This window comes from Moschus berezovskii, chromosome X (genome assembly GCF_049115385.1).
Source record: "Moschus berezovskii isolate FMDL1 chromosome X, NW_MosBer_1.0, whole genome shotgun sequence".
NCBI classification, from domain to species: domain Eukaryota; kingdom Metazoa; phylum Chordata; class Mammalia; order Artiodactyla; family Moschidae; genus Moschus; species Moschus berezovskii.
The window spans coordinates 72819645-72831580 of record NC_142488.1 but is presented as its reverse complement, the minus strand read 5'-3'; the positions used below and the strand labels follow the sequence as shown (position 1 = coordinate 72831580).

At 39.2% G+C, this 11936-nt stretch overlaps 1 pseudogene; it reads left to right on the top strand.

Moving 5' to 3' along the window:
- The first annotated feature begins 1977 nt into the window (after nucleotides 1-1977).
- LOC129563947 (heterogeneous nuclear ribonucleoprotein H2-like) lies at nucleotides 1978-5035 on the top strand (annotated as a pseudogene).
- The last annotated feature ends 6901 nt before the right edge of the window (nucleotides 5036-11936 follow it).

The following is an 11936-nucleotide window of genomic DNA, read 5'->3' as shown; positions in this document are numbered from 1 at the left end:
TCATTGAGAATTTAAAGGCACAGGGGCTATTAATTCTCTGTAACAGTCCATACAACACTCCTGTTTTGGGTGTAAAAAGTCAAATGATAAACTGAGACATTTTCAAGATATACGAATAATAAGTGTATAATCCTTATACTTTACTGTCTGAAATTCCTAAATGAGCCAAATATGACTTTAAGACAATTGAGAGGATTCTTGGGTATTAGAGGCTATTGCCGAATTTGGATTCTGGGCTACGGGGAACTTGCCCAGCCTTTATGTAAACTTATAACTGAGATTCAGTAGGCCCAAGCTGACAAGCTGGTTTGGCCCCCAGAGACTCAAAAGGCTTTTAAGGCCCTTCAAACTCCCGTCTTACAGGCTCTAACTTTGAACTTGCCCACAGGATCAGAGTTTAGTTTGCTACTGAAAAATGGTTACGGCCACATTGCTTACTATTGTAAGCATTGTTACTATTGTTTTGCTAATACTTAATTCTGAAAGAGATGGGAATACCAGACCACTTGACCTGCCTCTTGAGAAACCTATATGCAGGTCAGGAAGCAACAGTTAGAACTGGAAATGAAACAACAGACTGGTTCCAAATAGGAAAAGGAGTGTGTCAAGGTTGTATCTTGTCACCCTGCTAATTTAACTTATATGCAGAGTACATCATGAGGAACGCTGGGCTGGAAGAAGCACAAGCTGGAATCAAGATTGCCAGGAGAAATATCTATAACCTTAGATATGCAGATGACACCACCCTTATGGCAGAAAGTGAAGAGGAACTCAAAAGCCTCTTGATGAAAGAGACAGAGGAGAGTGAAAAGGTTGGCTTGAAGCTCAACACTCAGAAAACAAAGATCATGGCATCTGGTCCCATCATTTCATGGGAAATAGATGGGGAAACAGTGGAAGCAGTGTCAGACTTTATTTTTTTTGGCTCCAAAATCACTGCAGATGCTGATTGCAGCCATGAAATTAAAAGACGCTTACTCCTTGGAAGGAAAGTTATGACCAGCCTAGATAGCATATTAAAAAGCAGAGACATTACTTTCCCAACCAAGGTCCGTCTAGTCAAGGCTATGGTTTTTCCCGTCGTCATGTATGGATGTGAGTGTTGGACTGTGAAGAAAGGTGATCATCGAAGAATTGATGCTTTTGAACTGTGGTGCTGGAGAAGACTCTTGAGAGTCTCTTGGCCTGCAAGGAGATCCAACCAGTCCATTCTAAAGGAGATTAATCCTGGGTGTTCATTGGAAGGACTAATGCTAAAGCTGAAACTCCAATACTTTGGCCACCTCATGCGATGAGTTGACTCACTGGAAAATACTCTGATGCTGGGAAGGATTGGGGGCAGGAGGAGACGTGGACGACAGAGAATGAGATGGCTGGATGGCATCACCGACTCTGTGGACATGAGTTTGAGTGAACTCCGGGAGTTGGTGATGGACAGTGAGGCCTGGTGTGCTGTGATTCATGGGGTCATAAAGAGTCGAACACGACTGAGCGACTGAACTGAAGTGAATGCTTAAAGCTCATAAGTTTACTAATGGGTGAAATTTTACTGTACTGACTTCTCATGATGCAAGTAGGATTTTAAATTCTAAAGTTCAGAGTGACAATGGCTCCGTCTTAAAGCTACTATAACTCAAAGGGTGTCAAAAGTTCTAGGAATAGAATATCACAGTGTTCCTGGAGACGCCAATCTTCAGAAAAAGTTGAAAAGGCTAATGACATTATTAAAATACATCCATGTAAGCTAACTCAGGAAAAACAAGACAGTTGGTTTACGGTTCTACCCATAGCCCACCCTACAAAAGAAAGGACTGTCTCTATGACAGATTGTTTTTGTGTAGATATTGTCATAGATCCTGAAGCCTTAAAATTAACTACGTGGCATTTTGTCTCAGCCACGCCGAAGTTGGGTGTGCAGGTCTGCCTGCCGTCCCCCATCTTTCAGTCTGATTCAACGCCAGCACCCAGTAGGAGATGATGATGTTGGGCACCAAAGGCGGTGATGGATTCGTGGTGAAGGTTCGGGGCTTGCCTTGGTCTGGCTCTGCAGACGAAGTGCAGCGTTTTTTTTCTGACTGCAAAATTCAAAATGGGGCTCAAGGCATTCGTTTCATCTACAACAGAGAAGGCAGACCGAGTGGCGAGGCTTTTGTTGAACTTGAATCAGAATATGAAGTCAAATTGGCCCTGAAAAAAGACAGAGAAACTATGGGACACAGATATGTTAAAGATTAAAGATTTAAATGTAAGACCAGAAACTATAAAACTCCTAGAGGAGAACGTAGGCAAAACACTCTCCGACATAAATCACAGCAGGATCCTCCAAGACCCACCTCCCAGAATATTGGAAATAAAAGCAAAAATAAACAAATGGGACCTAATTAAAATCAAAAGCTTCTGCACAGCAAAGGAAACTCTAAGCAAGGTGAGAAGACAACCTTCAGAATGGGAGACAATAATAGCAAATGAAGCAACTGATAAAGGATTAATCTCCAAATTATACAAGCAGCTCCTGCAGCTTAATTCCAGAAAACTAAGTGACCCAATCAAAAAATGGGCCAAAGAACTAAACAGACATTTCTCCAAAGAAGACATAAAGATGGCTAATAAACACATGAAAAAATGCTCAACATCCCTCATCATCAGAGAAATGCAAATCAAAACCACAATGAGATACCATTTCACACCAGTCAGAATGGCTGCTATCCAAAAGTCTACATGCAATAAGTGCTGGAGAGGGTGTGGAGAGAAGGGAACCCTCTTACACTGTTGGTGGGAATGCAAACTGGTACAGCCACTATGGAGAACAGTGTGGAGATTCCTCAGAAAACTGGAAATAGAACTGCCATATGATCCAGCGATCGCACTCCTGGGCATACATACCGAGGAAACCAGAATTGAAAGAGACACATGTACTCCAATGTTCATTGCAGCACTGTTTATAATAGCCAGGACATGGAAGCAACCTAGATGTCCATCTGCAGATGAATGGATAAGAAAGCTTTGGTACATATACACAATGGAGTATTTCTCAGCCATCAAAAAGAATGCATTTGAATCAGTTTTAATGAGGTGGATGAAATTGGAGCCAATTATACAGAGTGAAGTAAGCCAGAAAGAAGAACATCAATACCGTATATTAACGCATATATATGGAATTTAGAAAAATGGTAACCTAAACCCTGTATAAGAGACTGCAAAAGAGACATAGGCATTTAGAACAGTCTTTGGGACTCTGTGGGAGAGGGTGAAGGTGGAATGATTGGAGAGAATGGAATTGTAGCATGTATATTATCATAAGTGACCAGTCCAGGTTCGACGCATAAATTTTCCTCTGTTCATTTCTTTGCATTTGTGCTTTTTTAATAAAATTCTTTTTTTAGAAATAAAAAAAAAGAAAAAAGACAGAGAAACTATGGGACACAGATATGTTGAAGTATTCAAGTCAAACAGTGTTGAAATGGATTGGGTGTTGAAGCATACTGGTCCAAATAGTCCTGACACGGCCAGTGATGGCTTTGTACGGCTTAGAGGACTCCCCTTTGGATGTAGCAAGGAAGAAATTGTTCAGTTCTTCTCAGGGTTGGAAATTGTGAAAAATGGGATAACATTGCCGGTGGACTTCCAGGGGAGGAGTACGGGGAAGGCCTTTGTGTAGTTTGCTTCACAGGAAATAGCTGAAAAGGCTCTAAAGAAACACAAGGAAAGAATAGGGCACAGGTATATTGAAATCTTTCAGAGCAGTCGAGCTGAAGTTAGAACTCACTATGATCCACCACGAAAACTTGTGGCCATGCAGCGACCAGGTCCCTATGACAGACCTGGGGCTGGCAGAGAGTATAACAGCATTGGAAGAGGAGCTGGCTTTGAAAGGATGAGACGTGGTGCTTATGGTGGAGGTTATGGAGGCTATGATGATTATAATGGCTATAATGATGGCTATGGATTTGGGTCAGATAGATTTGGAAGAGACCTCAATTACTGTTTTTCAAGAATGTCAAATCACAGATATGGGGATGGTGGCTCTACTTTCCAGAGCAAAATAGGACACTGTGTACACATGTGGGGATTACCTTACAGAGCTACTGAGAATGTCATTTATATTTTTTTTTCACCACTCAATCCTGTGAGAGTACATATTGAAATTGGTCCTGATGGCAGAGTAACTGGTGAAGCAGATGTCGAGTTTGCAATTCACGAAGATGTTGGGGCAGCTATGTCAAAAGACAAAGCAAAAATGCAACACAGATATGTAGAACTCTTCTTGAATTCTACAGCAGGAGCAAGCGGTGGTGCTTACGAACACAGATACATAGAACTCTTCTTGAATTCTAAAGCAGGAGCAAGCAGTGGTGCTTATGGTAGCCAAATGATGGGAGGCATGGGCTTATCAAACCAGTCCCATTACGGCGGCCCGGCCAGCCAGCAGCTGAGTGGTGGCTATGGGGGCCAGAGCAGCATGAGTGGATATGACCAAGTTTTACAGGAAAACTCCAGTGATTTTCGATCAAACATTGCATAGGCAGCCAAGGAGCAGTGAACAGCAGCTACTACAGTAGTGGAAGCCGAACATCTATGGGAGTGAACGGAATGGGAGGGATGTCTAGCATGTCCAGTATGAGTGGTGGATGGGAAATGTGATTTATCCTGATCACTGACTCTTGGTCAACGTTTTTTAAAAGAAAAACTTAAGTTTTAACAGTTTTGCAATACAAGCTTGTGATTTATGCTTATTCTAAGTGGAAATCAGGATTGTTTTAAAGACTTAAGGTTCAGTATTTTTGAACACACATTCATCTAGGATGTAACAACTAGGTTGAGTAAACTATTACTGTTAAATAATTTTCAGCTTTTCTCAAGTTAGTTCTATTGTAGGATATACTTAAGCAGTAAGTGTATTCAGGTTAAAGCAGTTGAATTATGTTAAATGTTGCTCTTACATCACATTACATTGAACACTGTCTGGATGCATGTTGAAAGACATGTTTTTTTGTAAAACTCAATATAGGAGCTGTGTCTACAATTAAAAGTGAAACATTTGGCATGTTTGTTAATTCTAGTTTCATTTAATAACCTTGGGCACGTAAGTTTAAGCTTTTTTTTTTTTTAAGTTAATGGGGGAAATTTGACACGCAATACCATTATTTTAGGATTTTGGTCTTGGTGTTTGTATGAAATTTTGAGGCCTTGATTTAAATTTTTCATTGTATTTTGATTTTCCTTTTAGGTGTATTGCACTAAGTGAAACTTGTCGAATAAATCTTTCTTTTAGAAACTGCAAAAAAATAAAAATAAAATAAAATTAACTATGTGACTCAGCTTTTAGCTTTTCAACAGACATTATTGGGAGGTAAACTGCTGACCCAGCCTTTGAGTCAAGCAAACTGCTGTTTGAGCCAGGAACTGAGATGGGCCTGAGAATCTATATGGGCTTGTTTCTGCTGACTCCAAAAAGTCCTGAGTCATCTGAAGACAACGCCTTCCTGTCCTGGGCTCATTCCTACACCTCATTCCATAATCGACATAATTGCTGGGTCTGTAGAGCACTCCCCTATTCATCAGTTGAAGATTTCCCATGGTGGGTTTCTCCACTTCAAGGAAAGAACTTTCTTCAACTCTGTGATGACATCTAAGATGGACTGATGTAGCTATGGACATAATGTAATTTTTAATTTTAATTAGGCTTTAAATTGGTTTAATACCTATTTTGTCTTACATCTATAACTGTAAAATAGGGTTTGTTTCTAACTGTTTGAAAGTTTTTAAGTTACAAATGATTGTCCTGGCTCCTATGAGCCCACAGAGTCCTCCAACTATTACTTGGGACCCCTGGATCAGAGACCCTCAACATGGAGGTTAGGAGAATATGTTGGCTCAAGTATTTAAGGGCAATGCCCCTCAACAGCAGGAAGTAGTTATGGAATGAAAATTACACCCCTTTCCCTTGGCAACATAATTCTCCTAAAAGAAAAGGGGGAATAAGAGAGTCACTCCTAGGTAGTCTTATAAGAAATCCAGGGTTCCTGAGGAGGAGAAAGGGGTCTGGGGCTCTCAAGGAGAAAAGGACAAATGTGTTGTTGTTTTTTTTTTTTTTTTTTACATTGCTTTGTCTTAGTCAATATAACAATGTATCTTGCTCAAGGATGTGTTTCTCCTTAACAAGAACCTTCTGATAATCCTGTCATCTTAAAATGTATATTATGGGAGTGAGTCTGGTAAAGTCTTTCTATTGTTCATTCTAATCTTGTTAATTTAAGATGTCTGTTGTGGGAGTAGGTCTGAAAAAAATATATAAGGCCTTGATAAGTCTAGCTAGGGGTGCATTCTCTGTCCCCCTTCTGATGTTTATGTCAGAAGCTTTCTCTGTCCCTTTTCTTACTTTAATAAAACTTTGCTACACAAAAGCTCTTGAGTGATCAAGCCTGGTCCCTGGTCCTGAAGCTAAATCTTCTTCAGAGATCACAAACCTGACATCGTTCACCAAAAAGTATCATACACACATCTTAGAGTTAGCAGAGTATATGGAGAAACATGTGTAGACTAAAATAACAGGTGAGCTAGAGCTCTGATTGTCCTTACGCTGTCCTGAAGATCCCAGACGAGCCCCCAAGATGATAGCTTATGGTGAACCATGTCGGATTCATGATCTCAGAAGAAGATTTAGCTTCAGGACCAGGGACCAGGCTTGATCACTCAAGAACTTTTGTGTAGCAGAGTTTTATTAAAGTGAAAAGGGGACAGAGAAAGCTTCTGACATAGACATCAGAGGGGGATGGAGAGTGCCCCTGTTTGTAGATTTTTTAATGATAGTCATTCTGACTGGTGTGAGGTGATACCTCATAGCAGTTTTGTTTTGCATTTCTGTAATAATTGGTGATGTTGATCATCTTTTTATGTGCCTCATGGTCATCTGTATGTTTTCTTTGGAGAAATGCCTATATTTAAGTCTTCCACCCACTTTTTATTAGGTTGTTTGTTTTTTTGACATGGAGCTACATGAGCTGTTTATATATATTTTGGAGATTAATCCCTTGTCAGTTTCTCTGTTTGCAAATATTTTCTCCCATTCTGAGGGTTGTTTTTTCATCTTGTTTCCATCAGTTGTAGTCATGAGAAGGTCAGCCCCAGAGGGGGCCTTTCCTAGTTCCTGCGAGGGCAGGGTTGTAGAGTGGCTGCAATGGCGACTCCATCTTGTCCACATTACTGATTAATGGTATGTTGCTTCTAGGCAGTCTTAATTTCCTCCACAAGCATTTCCAGTTGCAAATTTCCACACTCCAGTTCCCTCAGGCTGTCTCTTTGCCTTCAGCAGCAGTCCTCTCCCAGGTTCACTCTCCAAACACCATGTTCCAGCATCCAGCCTCCATGCCTACCAATGGACATGTGTCCCAGGCTGGGACATGCAGGGTTGGGGTGCAAACCATCTGCATATATGTTTCACTCTGTCCTGCCTGCTTCATTCTCTTCCTGTTTAATTCTCCTCTAACAGCCTCAGATGCCCTCTTTCTGTCCCAACTGATATCCTGTTGGTGAGGGGTTTTCCCTGGATTTGAGAATCTCTCTGATCCTTCAGCTCCACCCCCTACCAGTGCAGGTCCTCTCCTGCTTCCTTTCCTCTTCTTTTTCCCTTCTTTCTTTCATCTTACTCAGTTGGTGTCTGAGGTCTTCTGCTAGTGTTCAGCTGGTGCTCTGTGTGAATCATTCCATCTGTAGATGTATTCTTGGTGCATTTGTGGAGAGAGATTAATTTCATGTTCTCCTACTCATCCACCATTTCTTGCTTTCTCCGAGGAATTTGTATTGTTTACAAACATCTTGGGTGATTCTCATGCAAGTAGTCCTTAGACAGTAGTGTGATGAACACTAGCTTAAGCTATTGATAAAACTAGGATTGGTCTGTGGAAAATTTGCCATTGGTAGCATTCTTTCTATAGCTACTGAACTTCTGTTTCTCATCAATGTGTTTCACTATAGTGAGGCAATACAAAATTATGGATGAGTGCTGATACTGAAATCAAAATAACCTGTGTGACTATTTCTGTTGTGCGATATTGACTATATTACCTTCCTGAGTCTCACTTTTCTCATAAGCAAATTGTAAAGAGAATACTATAATTTTGCATTACTAGGGACTATTGTAAAGGTTAAATGCATGTAGCACAATTAGCATAGTGCATTGCACAGGAAATCATGTGTGGCATTGTTAGTTGTTATTATAATAATTTAGCATCAGTCTTACTGGTAGATGGATTACCATGTCGATGAGTGGGAGAACCAGGAAACCCCCCATATTGTTTTCCTGTGAACCTAGAAAATGGAACTTAGTTATCCCACTGCACGTAAAAGAGAGAATAGAGTCCACAACATGAGACATCTCTCTATGTGATTCATGCAGTCAAGAAGGGAGCTTTTCCCAATCTTACTTTCTTATACTAATTCTATTCTAAAGGAAACCATTCCTATCCTCATGTTATCATTGGACTTTAAAAAATCTATACAATAAAATATATGTCTAAAAATAAACTGAAACAATGTATATATAAGATTGTGGGTTCAGTTCAGTTCAGTCGCTCAATCGTGTCTGACTCTGCGACCTCATGAATCACAGCATGCCAGGCCTCCCTGTCCATCACCAACTCCCAGAGTTCACTCAAACTCATGTCCATCGAGTCGGTGATGCCATCCAGCCATCTAATTCTCTGTCGTCCCCTTCTCCTACCGCCCCTAATCCTTCCAAGGATCAGAGTCTTTTCCAATGAGTCAACATTTCACATGAGTTGGACAAAGTAGAGTTTCAGCCTCAGCATCAGTCCTTCCAATGAACACCCAGGATTGATCTCCTTTAGAATGGACTGATTGGATCTCCTTTCAGTCCAAGGGACTCTCAAGAGTCTTCTCCAGCACCACAGTACAAAAGCATCAATTCTTCGGCGATCAGCTTTCTTCACGGGTAATGAGAGACAAACTCCTCATTGTCAGAGAAAGAAGTTACAAATAGGAAAATGTAGAGGGCTAGAATGAAACCTGTTGTGTTGAATTGGAATTGGAGATGAAAGTCAAAGACATGAGTATGAACTCATACATTTTTTAATGTGTATGGGGATGGATAGATACCAAAATGATTATAGATCTGTGTGCCAAGAAGCACCTAGAAGTAGTGAACCCCAGTAAAAATGAGTACACCTAGTTTTCAGACCTTGATTTCTAATTACCATTCTCTAATGAAAGGAACCAAGACTACATGGAGAAAGTCCTGATTCTTGGGCTAGGGCAGTGAATATAAAAGATTAGTGTGGAGAAACTTGTTGTCCCAGAAAGTAAGGAAGTGTTCAAGAAATGAAGACGGTATGCCATAGGTACAGAGCAGCAAGCCTGAAGGAGAGTCCCAATGGCCAAAACTAGAGTAATCTGACCAACAAAATAAATAATGATACTATTGGATTATAACCCATTGAATAAAATATTCCTCTGTCCATACCTATGTAAATAAGTGATTGGATAAATAAAAGAGAAAGAAGAAATACCTCTTTCTTGGAGAAGGATGTACACGTAGAAGAAATGAGGGAAATTTTTTTTTTGAAGTCACTATTAGGCAAACATCACAGTGAATAATCGTTGCAAGCAAAAATCTTAGATGAATGTTAAAATCTTTGGGCAAAAACATAATGAGAAACAATCTATAATTTCAAAGAGCCTCTCCCCCAAGATGTATATTAGATAGAAGAGGGGGGCAAGTGTATTCCTAATAAAACTGATAGAATTCTTAAAAGATCCATACATTAATATGTATGTATTATACAATAAATAATACTGCTTCAAGTTAATTTTTAGTTTTTCTAAACAAAAATCTTCCATTCGATAATACTAGAATCTTTTGGTTTCCTATGTGAATATTTTTCATCTAGATTCAACAAATATATTTCTCCCCTCACAGCACATCACAATTTTCCAAAACAGATTAATTTAGCAGGGGGTTATTTTCAAGGACTGTTGTTTAAAAAATCTCAAGTGAATAAAACTTAATCTATAAAATTGATTTGGTCCCAATAGCATTTTTCTTGGATGGTGTATTGTAAACTGACAACTTGAACATCACTAAAAATCATAACGTAATATATACCATCACTATGGTTGTGATCTTATGTTTAAAAGCAATAGTACATCACTCATAAACCAAGATAATATTTCACAGTCTAGAGACATGCTGTATTGTGATCATACTTTTTTTTTTTTTTTTTTTTTTACCATGTCATGTGGCTTATGGGATCTTTTTAGTAACCTAATCAGAAATTGAAACTGGACCATTGGCAGTGACAGTGCAGCGTCCTAACCACTGATTATGCTGTGCTTGGTCAATCAGTCATGTCTGACTCTTTGAGACCTCATGGACTGTAGCCCACCAGGCTCCTTTGTCCATTGAGAACCAGGGAATTCCCTGATTATACTTTTAAATTTATTTGAATCTTTATGGTATCAAATATACTAAGGAATGAATTGTTTATGTCCCAGGGGAAGAATTTGTTTATTATCTACTTAAGTAGAGAGTAAAAATTTAGAAAGCAAATTTCTAATCTTTAAATGTCTGCCATCTGAGGCTGTGGGATTTCTACAGCAAGGTAGGTTTTATTTACTAGTGTGGTCCAGAAATAATGATATCATTGCCTACTGGTCTCAGGAATCATGTAAAACATGCTGGTAAAACCAGTGCCAGTCCTGTGGGAAGCTATTAATGCCAATAATGTGTAATCAGTGATCTTTGAATACAGGCAAAGTTGCTTCACAAATATATATATATATATATACCCTAGAGTAACGTGTGGTCAGAAATTAAAAACAAATGAAAGTTGGAGAAAAACCTTTGCAAACTATGCCAAAATAGTTACCTGCTCTCTCATGTTCAAAACAAGTGTGCTGAATCAGTTACATGTTAAAAACATGGGTGAATAATTAGTGAATTACATTTAATTTACCTTAAATCAGTTAAACTAACAAACTGCCTGTTCACCAATAATTCCAAAACCCCAAAAGTAAAGAAAGAAAATGGAAATATAAAACATTATTTTTTTCCAGAATAATTCTCTCCTACAGCCAAGTAGGGTACCAGTTGGTTAAGATCACCAATTGAACTAGTTAATTGGAGCAGTGAATGGGACATATAAACATTGCCATTGGGATTACAATTGAGAAATCAGGAAAATCTGTCACTCTGTCCTTTCTTAACTTTTTCTTCTCTTGGCTATAACCCTTTTTCACTCTCCTCCCCTATTACCTACAAATCAGCTTCCAAGTGCTTATACATAACCCACTTTCACCAGCAGAAGATGCCTTTGACGTTTTTCATGTTTCTAAGAATGTACCTGGCACATAGTAGACACTGTAAGTGTTTTATTGAATGAATAAACAAGTATTAGAGCATTAGAAGTTTAATAGAGGGAGGTATTTTGGGGAAAATTGTGCTTTCTCACTGTACACTGAAATCATACCATAAAGGATCTTCCTTCTTCTTACTTATTAGTACAGTTCTTAAAATCAGAAGAAACATAAGTGGATTTTTAATTCCAAATGGTAAGTTTTCTTTCACACCATGAATTAGATCAGAGATACATTTGTGGAAAGAAAAGGTATATTGCTGATTTTTGTTCTTGGGTCTGTTGACTGGGAAAAAAAAAACACAAAAACACAATCTAAAAGCTAAGAAATATGTTTTATTTGGGGGATTAGTGAGGACCATAGCCTGGTATATAGTCACTCAGTTAGCTCTGAGAAACTGTTCTAAAGATATAATAAAAGGGAACAACCTTTAGCTGGGAGTCCCAGGTCATTATCTCTGTGGAAAGGGGTTCAGACTCCTTAGCACTCACTGGGGTTTTGGATTCAGGACAACATGGGGTCATGTCCATGCTGACTGTGTCTGAATTTCCTGATGACACATGTGA